Raw genomic sequence first — 17,424 nt, 5'->3', positions numbered from 1 at the left:
TCTTTCTATTTTTTATCAGTCGTGGGACATGAACTCTGGGTGCTGTCCCTGAGCTCTTCAGCTGAAGTGAAGCACTCCACCAGAGTCCACTTCTAGTTTTCTGATTGCTAATTAGAGATAAGAATCTCATTAGAGAAGTTCCGAGGCAGATGGCAAAGGAGTAGCTGGAGGCTAAAGAAGCTCCAGCATAGAAAGCAGTTTTAGTGTTGCTAAACACTGTTTAGTGAACAGTCCTAGGCTACAGAATCACCCCAAGTGTGCCGTCAGGTACAGAGAGCTTGGCCAGAGAGGGAAAATCCACACAAGGAGGCAAAACTGAGCACTTGCAGGTAGCCAAGCCTGCAACGGATGCAGCGACAGTGACAGTGGCGGTAGTGGCCATACCTATAACAGAGAGAATTCAGGAAAACAGCACCAGACACAGCGGGTGAGTAGATTCTACTCATCACTAGCAAGAACTGACAAAGAGCAGATATCTTCATCCTGCAGATCACACACCATAGACAACTCAGGAACCAACACTCTTGCATGAGTAGAACCCTGACATCCTCACTCCTTATCTGGGAGCAGAGGAGGGAAAGCCATCCCTCCCCAACCACCAGAGATCTCCATCTTCCATACTGACAAAGGCCCCTGTGAGCAACTAGCTACAACTCAGGCCTTGGATGAAAAGAAAAGAGTAATTTAGCAGGTCACAAGAACCTGACCTAACCTGCCAGGCTCAGCTCCACCCAGGGGAAAATCACCCAGCCCAGACAGAGGAAGATCGACCTCCCACCTTAGAAGAGATTTTCTTCACTGTGTAAACAGAACCAGAGGCTGCCCCTCCCTACAGCAGCCTAGAAAAACAACTAAAATTCAGTAAACACAAACCCTGAGAATGGATCCAGGCTGGGCATTGTGTCTTTGGAGCTAGACTCTCAGGGAATAGCTAGTTTGCTGAAAAGCCTCAACCCTACCCAGAACCTATCCTCATCACAGCATCTCGAAACTAGAGGAAACAGCCATCTCCCTCTTTTGTGATACTCAAAGCAGATCTCCCTCCCATTGAACTAGCCTGGGAAGAGGATCACAAAATCCTGGGTAAAGCAGAGCATTTTTCTGCCTGTTCAAACAAACTGACTTAAGAATCCAATCAAGCCACAGGAAAACCAAACACCACAAGCAGACCTGAGACTGCACCAAGAGAGTGGTTATGGACACAGTGGAGATAAAGGATCTTCCCATCCCCTCTCCAAAAAAGAACTCTTTTTGTACCTTTTTTTAATTTTATTTTTTCATTGCTATTAATCATTTTTTTCCTCTCATAATTTTTATTTTATGTGTATGTGTGTGTGTGCTTTTTTTTTTTATATCTTCTGATCTTTTGGTACTTTTTTATTTTCTGTTTTTTCTCTTTCTTTCTTTTTTGAGTGACTTAATTGATATTCTGCTCATCCCCATATATATACCCGTCGTCAATTATTAGACCTTATACCCCATGGTATATACACTTAATCCAGAAATTTATTACTCAATTCATAAGCTCTTAGGTTAAATACTTTAGTAGCAATATTATATCTTTATACCTATATAATTTCCTGTTTGTCTGTTTGTTTTTTGCTGGTCATGGGGCCTGAACTCTGGGCCTGGGCACTGTCCCTCAGCTCTTCAGCTCAAGACTAGTGCTCTACCACTTTGATCCACAGCGCCACTTCCAGCTTTTTCTGCTTATGTGGTGCTGAGGAATCGAACCCAGAGCCTCATGCATGCAAGGCAAGCACTCTACCACTGAGCCACTTTCCCAGCCCTAATTTTTAATAACTAATTTTAAGCACTTTTATTTTTTAGTTTTTCATGTCTCCTATCCCTCAATACCATTTCTTTAAACTTACATAATTTTTAAGTGTTTCACTGTTTAAATTTAAATTTTTATTTCCATTTTTCTTCTTTTCTTTTAAATCACTCTCCTATCATTCTGTCTAATCTATTTCTCTCTCTGAGATAAGAACTTGGTTAAATTCACTCTCCTTTTACCTCTCCATAGCCCTCTAATCAGTGGTATTTCTCTGAGGAATTACTGTCAATGTTGCCACAGTGCCTAGTCCAAGGCCTCTCACAAAGGCTCCTAACGCAACCTGTCTGAGCCTCTGTGTGAGTTAATCATCATTGAACAACTGCGTTCCATGGTTTGTGAGACATTCGCTTCTGTGATCATATGCACATGAGGGCCCACGAAGAGAGTTCCCTGGAAGGAATGTCCTAAAATGCAAAACGTCTACTAGGGCAATGGAAACCCATGGTTTGGCATGCTTAAATTTTTAACCTGTGCACTGAACTAACAGGAACACATTAAGACACACTAAGAAACCCTGATGTAAAGGATCAGAAGGGCTGAGGGGAAGGGAGCCGCATGCTCAGGAATATAAATGGAACTAAGGGAGCCGCATGCTCAGGAATATAAATGGAGCTTACAAGCCACTGCAGGCTCTGACTTTCTATGTTGAAATAAAGATTAACAGGCAGCCCAAGTTTCTAAGAACTCATTGTCTAGGTTATATGCCGCTTTCAGAACTTCTTTCCCTCCTCCTGTGTTTTGAGAACAACAGTTAGTATTGTGTTTCTGTCTCCTAGGGGCAATTTTTCTCTTCACACAATGCTTAAAGTAGATAATAGGAAGCTGAAATTAAAGTTAACAAGTATGAAATAGCACACAGTGCTTGCCCTGAATTCCTGGACCTAAAAAGTTCCCAATTCTGAGCACAAAGTGATCATGGGTGTATCCTAACAACCTCCACTGAATGGAGAAATTTGAACAATTTTCCCAAGGCAGGTATTGTCCAGTACAGTAGTTACCACCTATAACCCTGGTTATTAGGATGGTTGTGATCTACTAGAACAATGAACTTGAAACTGGGCCAAGATGAGACAACTTATCGTTGCTAGAAATGGGGGAAGACAACTAGGAGAATGCTTCTCTGGCACAGACATGGATATAATTACAACAAAGTACTAAATTGTGGCTCATCAGCAAAGACTGTCAGTTAATACCTCAGTAAAGGTAATAACTAAACATAAAAATTTAAAAAAAACTATTTGGGTTTCAGTACTAACATCTTTTTAAAGGTGTGTGTGTGGTGTCTGAGATTTTGTATGGGGCAGCACTGTTTCTTAAAAATCATCCTATTGGCACTATCTTTAGGTTTCCCATTCAAGTCAGGTGGCATTCTAGCTGTACCACTTGAATTACACAATTCTTGACTTCTGTTGGTTAACGAGATAAACATGTAAGTTATATGTCAACCTTGGTTGGTTTCAAGTGAGATCTTCAGATCTCACTCTCTGGAGTAGGTAAGGCTATAAGAGTGAGCCACTATGCTCAGCCCAGTATTTCCAGGAAGTTACTTAATCTTTCTGAATCTCAGCTTCTTCTTGTGTGGAAAGTGAACAGAATTATTTTGTGGATCTTAGAATCTGGTGGGAGTTATGACTAGGTATAAGAAGTGTAAGTGTTCGGGATGTGCAGACAGAGCCTGACAATCTCATAAAACTACTGATGTTTATATTGAAATGAATTAAAGGAATTGGAAACGATGGATTTTTCTTTTTTTGTTTATCCATTTCTGGGCAGTGAGGGAGCCACAGAAATTCAAGGAGAACAAGGAAACAAATGCAGCAGTGATACTCTGTAGATATTATGTTGACAATCAACTATACCACTTGTGGGCAGGGAAAGGAGGGAAAAACAGAGAGAGAGCAAAGAAGTGATGAGATTTTCGAACATGAAATGAACTCATTATCTAAATTACAAAATGGTGACCCGTATGTCCACTATATCAACAATAAAAATATTTAAAAGTCCAGGTTGATGATTCTCTCCTCTAGTTTTAGTTAGAGGACCTTGAGAGTCAAGCCCACCTATAGAGTTTTCGAAGGTCAATTGATATGATAATTAATATAGAGCCAAAATCTCTTAACAAATGTTATAAAAAGTATTTCATTCATAGTACTTCTTTCTGTTTGAATGGAGATTCTATATGTTATTGGCAGAGCTATGTTTTTTACTTTTTGTTTTCAGTATTTGTCAACTGTTGAAATCCTTCTTGAAGCTCTGGGACAGAGGTCTGCTATATCTTGGCACCCTGCCCCTAACTAAAATAGTAATCAACCTTTGAAATTAATTTACTTGTGTATGAGTTTGTTTTATTTCTTTATTCATTTATATATTTATTTGTTTATTTATATATTTTTGTTGCTGGTGGTGAACTCTGGGCCTGGTCGCTGCCCTCAGCTCTTCAGCTCAAGGCTAGTGCTCTACCACTCGAGCCACAGTACCACTTCTGGCTTTTTCTGCTTACGTGGTGATGAGGAATCAAACCCAGGGCCTCAGGCATGCAAGGTAATCTGTCTACCACTGATCTACCTTCTCAGAACCTATGAGGGGTATTTTTGTGCACGGGTCTATCAAGGAAATCTATTCAGCAAATGTATTCATTTGCCACTAGACATTAATTATGAATTATCTGATAGTTAAAGGATAAATTGTTATCATTTTTACTAGGAATTGTTTGTCTTCCCATGCTAAAAACATGGAGGAGGGTATTTTAAACTAAAACTACAAAAGAAATTTAAGATCTTTGTGCTAACAAATGTGTCCAGTTATTACATTAAACAGAAAATTCAAACTTCATGAATACAGAGCTCAAACTTCTTATTCTACTTATTTCAAAATGCAAATTAAAGGGAAAATAAGACAGGGGATAAAATGTATATTGTATGTTAATTTTTAAAGAGGAAAATAAGATCCTAGATGGCAGATTAAAGGCAAAGCAATATCAGAGCCCTATCTGGTCAATAAGAAATAAGATGCATATTTCAAAAAAAATCTGCAAAGTGCACATCAGGCAAAGGCAAGCAGTCAGAGCCTACCACCAACATAGAAATACCATATATCTCAGAAAAAGTAAACAAGTTCAGACCAGTGCTCATCCTTATTCCTGATTTCAATAATACATATACACCCCCTATACACACACACACACACACACACACACACACACACACACACAATATATGTATGCAACAGCTCAACCTACTCCCATCCACTCAACATTAATCAAAGTGCTTACTGTAATATTTGAAACTTTAAGTTTCAAGTCATGTAAATAATTGATGCATAAGTAATTATTTTCTGAATAGCGCTCTGCTATGAAAGTGAGAATTCATGATGATTATAACTACTTAAAACATCTCTGAATCTCAAAAAAATTAAACAACACACAATCCGTATTTTGCGACTGCATTTCTACCAGCTATTCTGCAAAGGCTTAATAAGAAGATACTTATGAAATTTTGCGTACCAAAAATTAAATACTAAATTCAATTAATACCTGAGTAAGTGAAGAGAAAGATCATCAGAGAGAGGTCTCTCTGCTCTGCCTCCAGTTCTCAGCCAGCTGTACACTGTGGCATCTTTGCTGCTGCTGGACCTTAGTTGTCTTCTCCAGTGCAGTGGCCACACTGGGGTTGGATTGGGCGTGGTAGGGAGATGAGTTTGGCCACATGGGAGGCCACACTGGGGTTGGGGTTTGGGGCAGTGTGGAGGGGAGAGGAGGCCTTGGCAGAAGCTGGTGAAGCAAGGAAAGAGGCAGGAAGCCGGAGGCTTAGGATGCAGCATGCCCAAAGGCTGCTTGGTTCTGGAGAATGTCTGTGAGTGGGGTTGTTGGGGCGGATCCCATGGGGCCTGGTGGCCTGGTGAGAAGAGGAAGGAGTCTCAAGTACTGCAAAGGAGGACAATGAAAATTAAGATCACAGTGGCTGAACAATTTCAACAACAAAGGTGGGGACATGGAGGTAAATTCTAGGAATGGAGAGGACGGCAGCACTGGGCCAGTGGCGTTCAATCCTTTCTGGACATACCTGTAAGTGTGTGAGGACTGGCTCCACCACAGCTTTGGCCTCACTCGACTTGAACAGGCACCTGGAATGGTCACCTCAGCCTCAGCCTGCCCCAGAGAGCCACACTGGCATAGATGCTGAAGACCAGGCAGTGGCTGAGAGGCTATGCGCAACAGGGTGGAGGAAGCATGGCTGGTGGGTGCAGCTCCAGCCCAGCCAGGTCCAGGGCCACCGGGGAAGTTCGGACTGTAGATCTAGAACAGGCAGTTTGCCCCAGACCAGTGGGACTTCCAGGGACTTTCGTGGTGGCCAACACGTGCATGATGGGAACTTAATAAGCATGGCCCAGTGGTCTCCACGGAAAGGTGCATTCACTCCTGTGCCTCTCTTGTCTTCTGGCCTCTCGCTGTCCTCCTGCTTCCTTCTGAAGTACCAGGCCATAGACCCCACAAAGGCCAGCAGAGAGCCGTTGCCAATGTAAATGCAGGAGGCTCGTTTATTACAGCTCGAGCTGGACTCACAAATCTTCCCTGATACAGCAGGTCAGAAATTGTCAGTCTCAATCTCTTGTTCAGCAAAGTTTTTTTTATTGTGTATGAAGCAGGTGGAAGAATCATTACAACACTGATTTTGTGATAGGTCGGTGGTTCGTAGTAAATCTAGTCTTAAATTTATTGGTTGGGGAATGATCATTTCCAGTAAGGGCAGGGACTTTCTAGCTTAGCAGTTACAGGATAGGTTAAATCATAAATAGCAAGCATATTATAAGTTGGGGTAGGAGGGGCCAATCACAGGAATGCTGAGGGCACTAGTCCTGGATTATTTCCCGACCTAAATTGCTTTCTGATAGAGTTGGGAGATAATCTGTCAGGGCAGTCTGAGATTCCTGGACAGATCAGGGCTGTCTGATTTCTTAGTTATTTTTACTGTTACATTTTCTTAGAACATGAACTGACTCTCTTTTTCCAGTAGCAGATAACAGATATTTTCCTTAGATTTTCTGATATCACTGCCAACTTATTTGTCCTCTCACTGACACGTCCAACTACAGGAGTCAACTTCTCCACGCCGATGACAGGCCATCTCGGAGATATTCACAGGGCTGTTTCCTCTCTCCATCTCAGGCCTTTCTACTGAAAGAACATCCTTACTAAACACTTTTTAGTTGTTTCTAAAAACTTTTTAGTTGTTTCTAGTGAGGAAGAAAAGTAAGGCCTAGTTGCAGCCATGGAACCAAGAATTGAGGGCCATGGCTAGAGCAAAACGCCCTGAGAAAAGATGGATTCATTTTTGTCAAAGACACGTCTTTATGGGAACTCTCATTCTAACTGATTTTCTTCCTAGTAATATATTCACAGAATATGTAGACTATGTAATGAATGAACAATGACATATGCATAATATTTGCGAATATGGAGGGAATTAAGAAAAAACTGCAATGGCCAGAAGTAACTGGTTCTTTGAAAGAGAGCTGGTAGGTTCTTTGTTTGGCCTCTAAGCCTTTTAGCACAATATTTTGTATTGCATTCAAACATATGAAGTTCTTAAAATGTAAAATCAGGACAAATAGTTAAAAATAAGGAAATTTTCCTAATAAAGTATCACAAACTGCATCTTTAAATTCAGAGGTACTTAACTTGAAATTTTTCTCACGTTAAATTGCCTTTTGTTCTACCGATGAGTTGATATTTCAAAATTCCTAAAGAGAATTATTTTGTCTTCTTTTCTTCCTTTTTAAGGAACCATAGTGAGGTCCACCTGTTTCTGCTGTGAGCTCTTTCTTCCACTTACTGCCCAGTTGCTGTCAATACTCATCCCCATACGAGACAAGCAGCTCACATACTGCCTTGATGACATGACAGGTTTGGTAGAAGATCTACCTGTGGTACTGAAAGGCCCTCAGATTCTGATTCTCAGCGTACCTGCCACAGTTCATATACCTAAAGTTGAAGCAGGCACAGCAAGGAAACCTAAGAGGGTAAGTTTCTGCTCTCTTTGGATCTACTCCTAATACTCATCCACTCTAGAACCCTAAGTGCACTGTTTTCAAAGCCCAGTTCCAGACTTCTCTTAATCCTTATTTGTCTCAAATAGATTGATTTCCAGATTCTCTAAATTGAGTTAAAGTTTATGTCATAGATTTGGGTGGGGACATGTACTCTGTTTCTAGATTAGCACACATCCTTTGACATTTGGCCCAAGTAATTTTCCTTAGATTGGACTCACTCATGCACCTGTCTCCACTATGTTCCCATAGAAATTCAGAGAACCCTTTGTCTTATAAAGACAATAGAGGGAAATTTGTTTATTCATGATGTCGTTTCATGATAAGACAATGGCTCCCCATGGCACAGGGCTGCAGGACATATCATAGACCCACTGCTTTCTGAACCTCACCACTGCTCCAACTCTGCTTCTACGTGTTTGAGTGTACCCTAATAGACTAAAGTTCTTTCTTGTAGGTTGTTAGGGCACTATGTACTTTGCAAAAACTAGGAAGAAAAATTATACTTAAATACTCCTACAATGAAATTGTCATTTCTATCTCCACATGTGTTTCGCAATTACTCAAGGAATATGATTTATTCAACTACTGAGGGTAATTCTTTGACTCATATACAGTATGAGTTTTATAGATGCAGGATCTATGAATGAAGTTAGGCCCTTTGGTTTTTCTTCTGATGTCTTAATTTTGTCTCTTATGGAAATTTTTATTTTGATACAGTACACATATATATATGCATACATACATACATACATACATACATAGCAGAGCTAATGACTGAACTCAGTAACTAAACTTACCTCTTGCAATAAAAGCACTCTACCACTTGAACCACTAGCCCTTTTTGTATTGTTTATTTTTGAGGTATTTTTTGTCTGTCAAGTGGCATAAGCTCTGTGCCTGAATGTTGTCCTTCAGCTCTTCAACTCAAGGCAAGCTCTCTACCACTTGATCCACAGTGCCACTTTTGATTTTCTGGTGGTTTATTGGAGATAAGAGTTTCACAGCCTTTCTTCCATGGGCTGGATTTGAACCATGATACTCATATCTGAGCTTTCTGAGTACTTACTAACAGGTTTGAGCCACCAGTGTGTAGTTTATTTTTGAGGTATTATTTCCCCTGCTGTCCTGGGTTGCCATCCTGCTTGTGCTTGCCTGGGTTGCTGGAGATACTTCACTTTATCCAGCCATTGTACTTCCACTCTAGCTGGGATAACAAATGTGCACCAACGTGCTCAGCCATTGGTAGTAATCGGGGTCTTATAATCTTTTATGCTAGGACTGGTATCAGACTGAGATCTCATCATCTCTATCTCAAAAGTCCAAATTAAAGGTTGAGCTATGGAACCTAGCAATACTCTTTATATTTTATTTCTTTTCCCTCAAATATTCATAATTTTGAAAGCACCAAGTACAGCAAAAGAAAAATGGAGATATGGGAATCCATTGAGAAAGGTGTGATGATCAGGGTGCAAGTCTTGTGAAGAGAATATCTTCTTAGGAACCATGAAAATGACTGCTGGACTCACTCCAGATGGCCTGGGATTTATCTTTTGCATCTACACATAGTAGTTTCTCCTTTTTGTGATCTGAGTTTCAGAAAGACAAGCTAAAGGCTTTTGAGTAATAATAGGCAAAATCACATTACTTGATTCCAGTGATGCTCTTTGAGCCTGCATGGATTGTGAACACATAGGATGCCGTCTACACATCTGAGGGGATTTGTCATAGTCCTAACAGAGGCTCCTTAAGCGTGAATGCACTTTGCCTCTAACACACTCTGTATATATGCACTATACTTTGATCCTAAATCAGAATGTCCTTGTTTATGCAGATTCCACAAACACATACAACTATTTTGTCCATGTCCTAGCAATGTTTCATTGGAGGCACAGGGGGAAACATGGAGTTAGAGAAAGCGGGGAAAGGGAGGGCATTTCTTACCATCCAGGAGTACCTATTGTCAGCATCTTTGTCTTCTATGAACAAGCCCTCATAGGGGCTAAAGTGCAAACCCAATGGCAGATCAGATTCCTCATTCCATACTCTAAGCCCAGCCTCAGGAATACTGTACTGATGAATTCTCAGCCCAGTGGGTAGATTGAGGACCGAATGGTCATAATGCCCCTTGTCCACCACATTATCTCTTACAAATATAGGTGGCCCATGAACAGTGTAGCTGTTGATGAAGGAGTTCTGACACTGCTCACAATCTGAGGCAAGACCAGCAAAAATTAGTAAAAAATATGTACATTCCAAGACTTAACAATCATGAGAAAGAGCACAGAATGCATATCATTGTCACTTAGTTCTTTATGTGAAGTTATTAGAGTAAACCAGTAATTGGGGGCCAAATGACCTGATGAATTATTATAAAAGCACATTTGTCTTCTGTTTGAACAAACGCAGAGGGTTACTTACATAGGTAATCATCATCCTGGTGTTTACGGATATCTTCATAAGCATAACTCTTCCTTTCCTGTAGGCTGTATATGCTCATTTTTACCTCTTTTTTCCTACGTCCATGTTGAAAAACAATGGTTTGTTAAGTTTGGGATCAACAATGTTTGTCCCTATTTCTTCAGAAATGTAAAATTTCTTACTACCAAACTATCATCTATTCTTCTCACATAATCTGGTCCCCCATTAACCTTTGACTCAGAGATGCAAAGACTTTACTTTAACACTAACTACAGGTTTCTAATTCAGTTTTAAGTTTTGGCCATTCCCATTTTCAGGTTTAATTTCTACTTCATTAAATCTCTTATAAAGTGGTCATTGTTGAATTTATTCATTCCGAATATTTGTTGAGGGTATGTTAAGTATTGAGCAAAGACCTGGACATACAGGATTGAAAATGTGTGGTAACAGATTTATTAGCCACTTTGCATGTATCTGTTATTTTACCTTTTACTTATCGTTTTCAGACAACATGCAGGCTGTACACGTTTTTCTTGCCAGTCCTGGGGCTTGAACTCATGGCCTGGGCACTGTCTCTGTGCTTCTTTTGCTCAAGGCTAGCACTCAACAACTTGAGCCACATTGCCACCTCTGGCCTTTTCTGTTCATGTGGTCCTAAGGAATAGAACCAAGGGCTTCATACATACAAGACACATAAGCTACAACAAGTCACATTCTCAGTGCAGTCTGTGCATCTTTATCCATGTTCTTCAGATTAACATTCAGAAGTTCAGGGAGATTGTAAAATGTGTCATGACCTAAGTGCCTCCATGTGGATAATAACCCAAGTGTGTAACTTCATTGTCAAATTCTTATGTGCTGCTCATTGGAAACTTAATTACTAGTTCCACAGCTAAGTTCGGCCTATGTTTGAACTTTCCAAAGTCCACCTCACATAGTCAGTTTACCCTCATCAACCTTGCTAGAATTTCCAAAATTAGTAAATTTCCCAAGTTATTTTCTCTTACCCAATTTTTGTTTGCAGTATTGTCCTTGTGTATTTGCTTCTCCAGGAGGGAACACTGGTTTCTGGGCCTCTTCTAATCCACTTGACTTTGAGAAATTTATAATTCCTGAGAACTTCTTCAAACTAGGTTCCTTACCTAAGGTTGTCTTGGGCATTCCCTTCAATGAAAGTCACCTATAGAATTAGAATCTATTTCTTAAGGCTTTCGTCTCCTATCACTTTTCTCTCAAATCCATATAAGTTAGACTGCGGGAGGGAGAGCACTTAAGAATACAAACCGAAGAGCAAACAAGGTCTGTGAATGAAGGAAATGAAGCTTGGAAGAAGACAAGGCTAATGGAGACATTTAATGAAAGAGAACACGGGGAAAGTGGAGAATTACAAAACTTGGCTGGAAAAAGATATGACAGAGCAGTGAGAATAGGAAGAAATTATTGGCAGAAATCTATATGGACAATTAAGTACATTCAAATTGCAACTAGGTATAACAGATGACTGTGAAATTAGTTTGATTTTTTTCTATGTAATTTTGCCTGAAAAAGTATGTACCATCTAATAATTGTATAAATTGGTATACATGTCTGTTTTTCATGTGATAAGGTAAAAAAAATGTGATACGGTAAAAAAAGAAAATGTTCATCAGGCAGACTATAGTGACTCATGATTGTAATTCTAGCTATTCAGTAGGCTGAGATGTGAGGATTAAGGTTGGAAGCCAGCCCAAGCAGTAGTAAGACTCATATCCACTTAACCACCATAAAAGCCAGGATTGGTATTGTGGTTCATGTTGTTGAGTGCTGGCCTTGCTAGCACACAAGGAAGGATCTGGAACAGTGCTTAGGTCCTGATTGTAAGTCTCAGGGCCAGAACCAAAAAAAATTTCACCAAAGAATATTGTGAATTATTAAAATACAGCATCAATGGGACTAAGCATTTCTTTCTGCTTTTTTTTCCAGTCCACGGCCTGGGCCCTTTCTCTGAGCATCTTTGGCTTGAGGCTAGCACTTTACCATTTGAGCCAGAGCACCATTTTCAGCTTGCTTTTCCTGTTTATGTGGTACTAAGGAATCAAACTGAGGGCTTCATGCAACAATGCAACTATGCAACCATTAAGCTACATTCCAAGACCCTAATCATTTGTTTTTGAGCTCAGATATAAATTTACTTTCTCTGACATCTCTAGTTGAAATAAATTAGTTGAAATTGAATTTGAAGATGTTAACTTCAGTATTTCTCGAGCCTGTTGCTTTTACTTAAATTTCAAAACTGATTAATTATTTCATATATTGATTATAACTTATTGTTTAGCCTTTAAATATTGAGGGGGATTCAGTTGAGACCTCAGACATCTGAAGAAAGATCAGTTATTGTCCAACCACTCAAAAGACTCACATGTAAAGGCTACAGCTAAACAAACAACTATGGAAAATTCCAGAATCAGCTAACTAAAGCTCAGAAGAGGGGACCAATCCTCCTCTTCCTCACAGAATTGAGATTTGAAATTAGCCTCAGAAGGATATGTATCTATGTGAAATATTAGGTCACTTTTTTTAGTTGTCACTTCTAAGCCATCAAATTTGAAACTCTTTAGGGCTGGGGGCTGCTTCTTAACAGAAGCGTCTTTTTTCAATAGAAGGAATTTTCTGGGTATCAGTAAACTTTCCTTAAAACTTACAAATAGTGTGGATTTATTGGTGCATCTATCAGTTTGGTATAACAAAATGAAGAGAGGTTGGAACAGAGATTGGAGCAATCATTCAGTGAATGGTGTGAAGGTGTATGGCTAAGATAGCTAAGACTTTATAATGCTGTGTAAGTATTTATGAACTTGTAAGTGCCTTTAGAGAAAATGTTTTGGTTGACTTCACCACCACTAGGTGTTATCTCAGACACAATACATTTTTAGGTTTCAGTTTTCTCATCACGTAAGTGATTATAGTTTACTATTTGCCTCATTATGTTGTGGTAATATTCAAATATATTTGTTCATGGGACATTTAAAATAAAGTCTAAGATATTGTGAAAATAAAATAAGTGGTAGTGATTATTGTGGATATGAATTGAATCTTAGAATGAATATGATAAGAACAGAAGAGATCAGGAAAAGGAAGCAGATGTTCCTAGGGCTTCTTCTCTTACTTGGAACCATGAAGAAAGTTTACTCATCAATAGAATTTGGGAGACATTTATCTTCTGACGCTTACTCTGTTCAGTTCTGAAGGTCACCCAAGAAGGTTTGACTAAAAGTGATGAGAAATCGGGATTTTGGTTACAAAATATCTCCAAACTGTGGATTCTCATTTTTGAGAGCAAATCTCAGCCAGAGAGAAAAGACTCTATTTTAGGAAAATGTTTTCTGAATTATCATTAAGGCTTGTCCTTATATTTTTTCTTAAATTTCTTCAAACCTAGACAAAACCCATCTTTGCTTCACTCTGTGTTCATAAGCTATCTGTTATAATTTAATTGGTTTTTGGTGACAAGAAACACTAAGCAAATTAGGAACAAGAGGGAAAGATTATTTATTTAAATAGCATACATCATGGTCAACTTAGTTTCATTTCAGTGATGAAGGATTGTTTAACACACATAAATCTTTAAGCATAATGCAGCACGTAAGCAGATCAAGGACAAAAATCACACACTCATTTCTCTGGGTGCAGAAAAAGCCTTTGAGAAAAGTAAACATTCTTCTTTTTTCATTTGGTCAGTTGTGGGGCTTGACCTCTGGGCCTGGATGCTATCCCTCAGCTCTTCAGCTCAAGGCAAGCATTCAATCATTGGTGCACAGCACTACTTCCAGTTTTCTGGTCGTTTATTGGAGATAAGAGCTTCACGGACTTTCCTGCCCGGGCTGGCTTTGAACTGTGATCCTCAGAGCTCAGCCTACTGAGAAGTCAAGATTACAAGTGTGAGCCACCAATGCCCAGCCAAAGTCAGGATTCTTTTATCATAAAAGCCTTGAAGAAACTAGTGATACTGGGTATATATCTCGATAGGATTATGGGTATATGTGAAAAATTAAATCATTTCTGCTAATAGCAGGAATGACACAAATGTCTATTTTTTCACCTTTTTCCCATATTGAATGCAATCAAGCCACAGAAATAAACAAAGAGAAAGAAATAAATAGGTCAAAAGGGAAGAAAACTTTTAAATTATGCTTGTTCACAGATAACATGATCCTGTATTTAAAAGATCCTAAAAATTTATACAGAAAAATACTAGATCTGGTAAATGCTATTGGAAATGTGCCAGAATATATGATCAACATGTAAAAATCATTAGCTTGTCTGCGAACAATGAACAGTCTGGAAAAGAAATCAGAAAAATCACAATAGTCTCAAAAAATTAGCTTAAGATTGTGCTTAACTAATGAAGTAAAAGACTTCTATAATGAAAAGTATAAAACCTCAAATAGAACTGAAAGCCAACCTGGGCACGTAAGTTTGTGAGACTCTTATTTCCAATTAAGCAGCAGAAATAGGAAGTGGTGCTGTGGTTCAATTGGTAGAGTGCTCACCTTGAGTTGAAGAGGTCAGTCAGAGACAACACTCAAGGCAACTGTCAGGACTGACGATGATGATGATGATGATGATGATGATGATGATGATGATGATGATGATGATGATGATGATGATGGTGATGATGATTAACTTAAAAATGGGTACTATGGATTGCATTTCATTCTTCCAAAATTATAAGTTGAATTCCCAATCTTCAAAATATTATTTGGAGATGGAGCCTTTGGTAGGTAATTAGGGTAAGATGACATCATGGAGGTGAGGCCCCAAATGAATTTAACTTTCACAGAAAAAGGAAAGAAAGATCCTTTCCACCTCAACTGTTTCTCCTTTCCCAGTCATGAACATACCAAGATTTCATGTAGATACACAATGAGATATAGGCCATCTACAAACCTAAAACAGATCCTTCGTCAGAACCCAGTCACACAAGCATACTGGTTTGAGCTTTCAAGCTTTCAGAACTATAAGAAATAAATTTTTTCTTTAATTAACTCACTGTATACTATTTTGTTATGGCAGACTAAGTTGAACACACAATGAGAAAAACACTGAAATTCACCGTTTTTACAAAGATACATAAATCTTTGTATGTGGCTAACAAATGTATGAAAATATGCTCAATATTACTAAGCAGTAGGAAAATGTAAGTAAAATGTCAATGACTCCTTAGGATGCCTACCATAAAAATAAATAAAAGGATGCTGAATGCTGGGCACTGGTGGATCTTGCATGTAATCCTAGCTACTCAGGAGGCTGAGGTCTGATCATGGAGCAAAGCCAGCCTGGCCAGGAAAGTCTGTAAAACTCTTATCTCCAATAAACCACCAAACACCAAAAGTGCCACTATGGCTAAGGTGGTAGAGCACTAGCTTTCAGCTAAAGAACTGAGGGACAGCACCCCGGCCAAGAGTTCAAGCCCCACGACCAACAAAATAATGGAACCTTTGTTCTCTGCTGGTAGAAATATAAAATAGTGCAGTTGCCTTGGGAAACAGTATGAAAAGCACTCTAAAAATTAAAAGCATAACTAGCTTATTATCTAGCAATCCAATTCTTGATATACATAGAGACAAGAAGGAAGGAGGAATGGAAAGAAGTAAGGAAACAAGGAATGTAAATAGATCCTAAATAGATATTGGCACATTCAGGATAACTACAGCATTATTAATACTATTGACAGTTGTAAAGAGGTTGCATTGGAAAACATAGACATTATATATGAGTTCCAAATTACATAACCACATAAAGGAAGACCGGTTAAGGTTCACCTGTCTTTTCCCAGGTTTATCCAATGTGAATAACATAGACAGGGGTAACATTTCCACAGTCTATCATGGATCTTTGGCACAGAGTACATTGCAGATTCCATGTTCAATTCAAATCAAAGACATCAGGCTGCAATTCTGTGATTTCTGTCACCATTCTCTCTATCTGGTCTGTTCTTTCTATGTGAACTCTCCAAATGAAGGCATTTGACCACATAACTCCTCTGTGATACATAAGTGCATACCACACTGGAAACCCTTCAAAAGCACAATCTTACTTGCGTCAATTTGACCAACAGATGAATAATACCAAAATCTTGAACAGAGAATCAAGTAGAAATGGACCAATCTCTCCATGACTCTGGTAGCATTTATTCTTCTCTCAACTTCATTAAGAAATTGGTTCTATTTTTGACAGTTTCCATTTTTGTTGAGATTGTTCAATGGCTTTCTCTGCGTGGTTATTTCACTAAATGGACTACCTTCCATGGTCTTTCATGAGATTGCAAATGACTGCAAATAAGTCAACAAATATATGTGTTCCAGGTGTTAGATAGAAAATCAATGCATCAAGAAAACATGGAATATAATATTGTATCAAATTGCTGCATGTACTTATCTATGCAATAGAAAGTGATGAGGATCTCTTTTTACTTGAATTTTACACTACTAAACATCTAGCAGAGTCCTATCTCTATCTATGTCTCTCTCATCCCTTGGATTTTTGCAACCATCATCTAACAAGTTTCTCTTTTACCAAGTTTCTAATTTTTTACATTGCTATCAGAATTTTTACCAAAACTATTTTTAATAGTGATTTGATAAGTTATCGGAAGAGAGCGAGATTAAGGGACAGCAGTGGTGATAGAGAGATACTCATCTTCCTAACAACTCCACTTTCATCCTCCAGACGAGTGAGAAAAACCAAGCTCTTCCATCATCCATACTGATGTTTTATTATAACTCACTCAACAGAACATCAGAATAAGTTAAGAGTGAGTCAATTACAAGTGGCTCATCTCCAGGGATTAATTAAGCACTGAAATCATTTTGGTGTTACTCATCCATAACCAAATGCAGAATTCTCTTCTTTTTATTCACCATCCAAAGAAACCCAAAGTGGATCTATGGCTCAAGTGGTAGAGCAATAGCCTTGAGCCAAAATGTTTAAGGGCAGTTCCTAGACTCTGAGTTTAAATTGTAAGATTTATGTCCGCACACAAAGAAAATGTGTTCCCAAATATCTGTACTTCCATGTTCTTTGAATGTTATATGAATGATCTAGAGATAAATGGTGTCCAGACAGATTTTAGGCTCGTGCAC

General features: G+C 38.9%; 1 pseudogene; it reads right to left on the bottom strand.

Moving 5' to 3' along the window:
- Positions 1 to 238: 238 nt before the first annotated feature.
- Positions 239 to 17,424, bottom strand: part of LOC122095274 — a 98,518-nt pseudogene continuing 81,332 nt past the window's right edge.

This window comes from Dipodomys spectabilis, unplaced genomic scaffold (genome assembly GCF_019054845.1).
Source record: "Dipodomys spectabilis isolate Male_0828 unplaced genomic scaffold, ASM1905484v1 ptg000014l, whole genome shotgun sequence".
Taxonomy (NCBI): domain Eukaryota; kingdom Metazoa; phylum Chordata; class Mammalia; order Rodentia; family Heteromyidae; genus Dipodomys; species Dipodomys spectabilis.
This window is presented reverse-complemented; position numbering and strand designations above follow the sequence as displayed.